The sequence below is a fragment of the Otolemur garnettii genome, unplaced genomic scaffold (assembly GCF_000181295.1).
Source record: "Otolemur garnettii isolate 467f Iridium unplaced genomic scaffold, OtoGar3 scaffold00128, whole genome shotgun sequence".
NCBI classification, from domain to species: domain Eukaryota; kingdom Metazoa; phylum Chordata; class Mammalia; order Primates; family Galagidae; genus Otolemur; species Otolemur garnettii.
In genome coordinates, this window is record NW_003852523.1 from 1,134,885 (window position 1) to 1,141,140 (window position 6,256).

A 6,256-nucleotide genomic window follows, 5' to 3' on the forward strand; every position below is an offset into this window, starting at 1 on the left:
ATGTCATCCAACTAGTATTCAAATTTTCTAATTGTCTCATAAATAACTTTGTCATTTTGTTCAAATCAGGATCCAAACAAGCTCCATATTGCAATCGATTGTTAAGGTATTGGGACTCTTTTCATCTATAGCAGGCATTGGCAAACTTTCACTGGAAAAGGTTAGACAAATATTGTAGGCCTGTGGGCCACATGGTCTTTGTTGTACCTATTAAACAAATGAGTATGGCTGTGTTTCAATAAAACTTTATTTACAAAAACAGACAGCTGACCAGATTTGGCCCCCAGAAGGTACTTTGCCAATTTGTGATGTAAAGCCTTGGTCCAATACAGGTTTGATTTTGGGGAGGCAAGAACATATCATAGGTAGAAGGCAGAGAATATCCAGTACCACCTGCCATGCATGCATGCTCAATATGCAGGTCCACTAACTCATCAGGGGATGGACAGCGGCTGCATTCTAAATCTATCATCCCTTCTTCATTCATTAGCTTCAATACTTCTATAAAGAGAAACCCATCTTCATCAATCATTTCCTTATACTGAGGGATAGTTTGTATAGGAAAGTGAAGATAGTAAAAATGTTGGACTCCCTTCCCTTGTTTGCCAGCTTTTAAAAATAATGAGTTGGTTTCCTTAGCATTCCTCAAAGATAATCCATGTACTTTCAAAAAGAACATTATGAGTGAATAGACGTCAACATAAGGGAAGTGTTTTGAGGTACTGCAGCCTCTGTCTTTAGAGATGTTTGAATGGTCCCAGTGTCTCCCCTGTTATGACAGGCCCCCAGAAGCCTGGTAACACCCTTGCTTCTGGATATGATGGGATGTTCTAGGGACATCTTATTCAGCACATGAAATCGACCATCTCCAAAAAGCTCTGGTTCCCTTAGAACAATGTTTTCAACCTTCTTTATCACATGACACACTTGAACCTATAGTTAAATTACTGCGGCACACTTAAATTATGTTGATCCAAAAAAAAAATAATAATATACTTACTGTACTTTGAACTTATTTCAAAAGTAATTTAATGATCTTTAAATTTTTTGCAGAAAGGATGTATTAGTTTGCAATCCCACTAGCAGTGCAGAAGTGTTCCCTTCTCTCCACATCCACGCCAACAGCTGTAGCTTTGGGATTTTGTTATGTGGGCTATTCTTACTGGAGTTAGATGACATCTCAAAGTGGTTTTGATTTGCATTTCTCTGATGACTAGATGAAGAGCATTTTTTCATATGTCTGTAGGCCATGTACCTGTCTTCTGCAGAAAAGCTCCTGTTCAAGTCTCTTGCCCACAATGAAATGGGATCACTTGTTCTTTTCTTATTAGTAAATTTGAGTTCTCTATGGATTCTGGTTATCAAACTTTTGTTGGAAACATAACCTGCAAATATCTTCTCCCATTCTGAGGGCTGTCTGCTCCTGTTACTTACTGTGTTCTTGGCTCATCTCTTCTGGAAAGAAGTTTGGAGAACACTTAGGGAACTAAAAGTAGACCTGCCATTCGATCATGCAATTCCTCTATTAGGTATATATCCAGACAGCCAAAAATCACTTTACAACAAAGACATTTGCACCAGAAGGTTTACTGCAGCCCAGTTCATAATTGCCAAGTCTTGGAAGCAGCTCAAGTGCCCATCAACCCATGAATGGATTAACAAACTGTGGTATATGTACACCAGGGAACATTATTCAGCCATAAAAAGATGGGGACTTCACCTCTTTTATGTTCACATGCATGGAGCTGGATCATATTCTTCTTAGTAAAGTATCTCAAGAATGGAAAAAAAATATGCAAGGTACTCAATACTATTATGAATTCAATATATAACTACCCACACTTTCATATGAAAGATGAAACACAATTATAGCCCAGAAAGAAGGAGAGAGGAAGGCTAGGAGGGGGGATAGGTGGAGGGAGGGTAATACATGGGACCTCACCTACCATGTATATTGCAAGCATACACGTCAAATATGTTAACAGTAGAGTATAAATGTCTAAACACAACAATAAGTGAGGTGAATGATGTTGACCAGGTTGATGTGAACATTCTAGATTATATATAGAGTCAGCACATTGTACCCCATAAATGCAGTAATGTACACAGTTGTGATCTAATACAAAAATAAATGAAATTTTTGCAGCAGATCCTCTCATGGCACACTGGTTGAAAAATCACTACCTTAGAAGAAAGTGATATTTAAAAACCCTAATTTGACTGGCCTGGCTTGGTGACTCACACTTGTAATCCCAGCACTCTGGGATGCCAAGGCAGAGGATCAGTGGATTGCCTGAACTCAGGAGTTTGAGACCATCTTGAGAAAGAGTGTGACCCCCATGTCTAAAAATAGCCGGGTGTTGTGGCAGACATCTGTAGTGCCAGCTACTTGGGAGGCTGAGGCAAGTGGTTCACTTGAGCCCAAGAGTTTGAGGTTGCTGTGAACTCTGACACCATGGCATTCCACTGAGAGCAACAAAGTGATACTCTTGCCTCAAAAAGATGAAAGTAAACTAATAAAAAAACCCAAAATAAAAACCCTAATTTGAAAGGGCCAAGCATAGTAGTACACACCTGTAATCCCAGCACGTTGGGAGGTTGGAGGTAGAGGATTGGTTGAGTTCAGGAGTTGGAGGCCAACCTGGGAAACACAGGCAGACCTCATATCTCAAAAAACAAAACAAAACAAAACAAAAATCTTAATGTGAGTACTAGGGATGTTGTTTCTAAAGCTTTTCAGGAGACAGAGAAAACAATACCATGTTAAAAATATATAAAAGACCTCAAGAACACATAATAACATTTCCAAACCAATTCAGGACCACGAGGTCACTGAATGTCTTCAGTCTGACACTCGCATCTCATCTCTCTTCTCAACTCAAATTCTTTTTCATCTGGGGAGCTTTAAAGAAATAGCAATTCAGGAGCACCTCCCCCCACAACACACAAGCCAACTGAATGAGAACCTCTGGGGAAGAGGCCCAGTCAAGATCCCTCAGGCCATTCCAAGGCCTGTGAAGGAATCCCATGGTGCTTACTCACCAGTGTGGAATGCCACTCAGGGGGCGAGAACAAAGCCAGAGATTGTCCTCCTGGCCTGTAAACCTGAGGGTGGAGTTCCTAGGGTAAGATTGAAGGAGGGGAAGTTGAAATAAGGAACTTAGCACTTTCAAGGAGTGGTGCTATAGGGTGGTGGTGGGAGGTATGGGGCAGTAATCTGCAGGCTCGATCTAAAAAGGTTTAAAACTGAGAAGAAAAGCAGGAGCTTCAGCATGTTTCTCAGTCTGAGAAGGACCCTGGAGGAGGACAGAAAACGGAGTTTAGGGAGAAAGAAGGACGAATTCAGACGCTTCCCAGGGCTGCAGGTGGCTGATGTCTTCTTGCAGAGCCAGGAGGCCTGGGTTAGGCAAAGGGGGACGACTCCCTTAATCTAGTCTGCAAACTGAAGAGCAAGAGCCAGATCCGGTTCAGCCCCGTTGTTGACACAGTGCCTGATACACAGGACTTGTTTGTTACATGGTGAAAATGACTTAAGACACAGATGAAAACTAATGTAAATCGGCACTTCTCATGTCAGGTTGGCCCTTTCAGGGCCCTTCAGCTATTTTTATGAAAGACCAAAATGTTGTCTTTTCACCCCCTCCCTAGAGACCTCAGGACATGTGACAACTCGACAGACTGCAGAGGCAGACAGGACAGTCCGGGTGTCTTCTGTTAAGCAGACACTAAAAGAGATTTGCGCAAATGCAAAATAATGGCAGTCCCTCACTCGTTGTTCTAGGAAATATAGTTTTCATTAAAATGTTGTGTTGCCGTGTAATCAGTTTATGGTTGTTATTTTTTAATGAATTTTACATATTGATAACATTTCTCAGTTTTAATCCATAATTTGGTAGATATTGACAGATATGATCCACACAAAGCAAAGCTCTCCGGGGTCCTCAATAATCTTTAAAAGCGTGAAGGGCTCCTGGGCCCAGAAAGGTTGAGAATTGCTGGTGTCAAAGGATCTGGTGCTAGCAGGGACAGTCAAGGAGCAGGAGGGAGCAGGGAGCAATACCCTCCCCACTGAGAGCCACAGTCTCCCACAAGGATTGGTTCTGTCTCTCATGCTGGAGGGATCCTTCCTCACCTTCCACTGTCCAGGGACAGGCTCAGTGGTGATGTCTGCCCTTTCCAAGGAGTGAGGGTCCAGCTAACTAAAGGGCTTTTGTCTTCCTGGCTGGGAGCAGAGGATGTAGGGGTGCTGTCAGGCAGTGTGGAGCTCACTGTCTCCTCCCTCTCCCCTGCGTTGCTCACCAACACCATGGGAAGGGATTCTTCATCAGGGAAGTGCTTCAAGGTTAATAGAGGGGAAACTGATGCTCTCCTATGAGAGGGCTGCCATCTATCTTTTTAATTCAGACACCTGCAAGGTAAAATTATTGTTTTCCAAATCCAGCCAGCACCATAGTACCAAGCAGGGATTGAGAATTCCAAAGCCATTCATACAAAGAGGGGCAACCAGAGGGACAGTCACCCAGTGGCCTCAGTTCATCTTGCATTACTTTCTGATAGCTCTGTGGTCCGTGAGCATTGCGGGGAGTTTGCATCTTAAGGCAGCCACTTACCTGCCAACCTAAACCAACCCCCTGAAAATGAAAGGCTCGGGAATACTCCTCCTAGACAGACAGAGGCAGGGTTTTCAAGGACAAACTTTAATTAGACTTGATATTTTAGAAGTTTCTCTTGTGGTTTTTAATTAATAGAGAGAGCAAACGTCTCTCATAGTGAATGCATACATCACATGCCCCTATGTCAATGTCCTTAGTAAGTTTCCAGAGCTTTCTGTAAGGGAGGTATTCTTCTGAGAGCTCTCTGAATGTCTTTTTGAACCCTCAAGACTGGACACCAAGGAGTATAACCATTTTTTAAAATTACACTTCCTCTGCAACCCTGAATTTAAAAGGCGAACATACGAATGTAATAGCCCTGGAATAACTATGCAGCTTTATGGAGAATACAAAATCAGCTTATATCTCAGGACCCACGGAACTCTCTGCTTGTGTGGCTGAGGATGTTAAACTTAAGATACAGTTTGGGGGAAATGTGATTTATAGTTAAAGTAGTCTAAATATCAATATAGCTGAATATCTCTGACAAAAGGGTCCCTTGCAGAGCTGGAAGTGATTCTAAAAACGGGAATACAGGAATGAAAATCAAATCTTGAGTTGAAGTAGCTGGAAATTGCAGAGAGGAGGGAAGTTTGGCTTTCACTCCCCACTGTTTGAAGATGGGCTTGTTTGCTCAGCTGGAGGAGGTACAGCAGCTGTTTCTACTCCGTGTTCCAGTGCAAATCGATGGACTTCAGCTTGTCTAATTGCTCCCCCACCCCCGCGTTTAATACCTAAAATATAATAACCCTCATTGCTTGTGTTACTGAACACACTTTTGCGTCTTGATGTCTCAAGCTAAACTAGTATTAAATATTTGGTCAGGGAGAGATGCCTAGAGATTCCGGAAGCCGAGGCGACCCTGAGTTGGGACGGTGACGGCAACTTACCGGGTGGACTGGGGGGGGCACCTGGGGAAGCAAGCAGCAGTTCCTCTCAGCTTCTCATCTGCAGCGCTGACCAGCAAGGGCGGGGATGAGCCGAGGCTGGAGGCCCGCAGAGGCGCCACCTGTCCCCGGGTGCCAGCAGCAGCCCAGTCGCCCCTTCCCTGCCCCGCGCCCCACCCCCACCCCAGGATCTCTAGGGCAATTCCCAAAGGCTCCGGAGTCCTCCCCTGACTGCCGTAGCCCTTGCCCCTTCCTGCCCCCATCAGACCTCTTGAAAATCACTCCGGGGCGCCATGCGAAAGAGGACTGGAACGGGGAGGTGGTCTGAGGCCTGGAGGAACGGGGGCAAGGGGCAGCGCCCGGGGAACGGCTGGGTAAGCAGCCAGACCCCGCCGCCCAATAGAAGCAGAAGATGCACTTGGCGAGGGGAGGCGCAGGCTCGGAGGCTCGCCGAAAGGCTCGCGGCTTTTGGGGTGTTCCCTCTCCTGGTCCTTGATCTCCACATCACCCCCAGCAGCCCCCGGCTCTGCGGGGCGAGGGGACCCCGGCGGGGCCCGTCGCTCCCGGGGCCAGGGGCTAGTTCAGGTCCTCGCTGCCCCTTTAAGGGTTCCCGAAACTTTCCCCCTGATAGCAGATGAGCCTCGTCACATCCGTTGGCCGTGGCCGCCGGGCGCCTTCCGAGGAAATTCGGGACTCCAGTTTCCCCGGGAAGAGGCG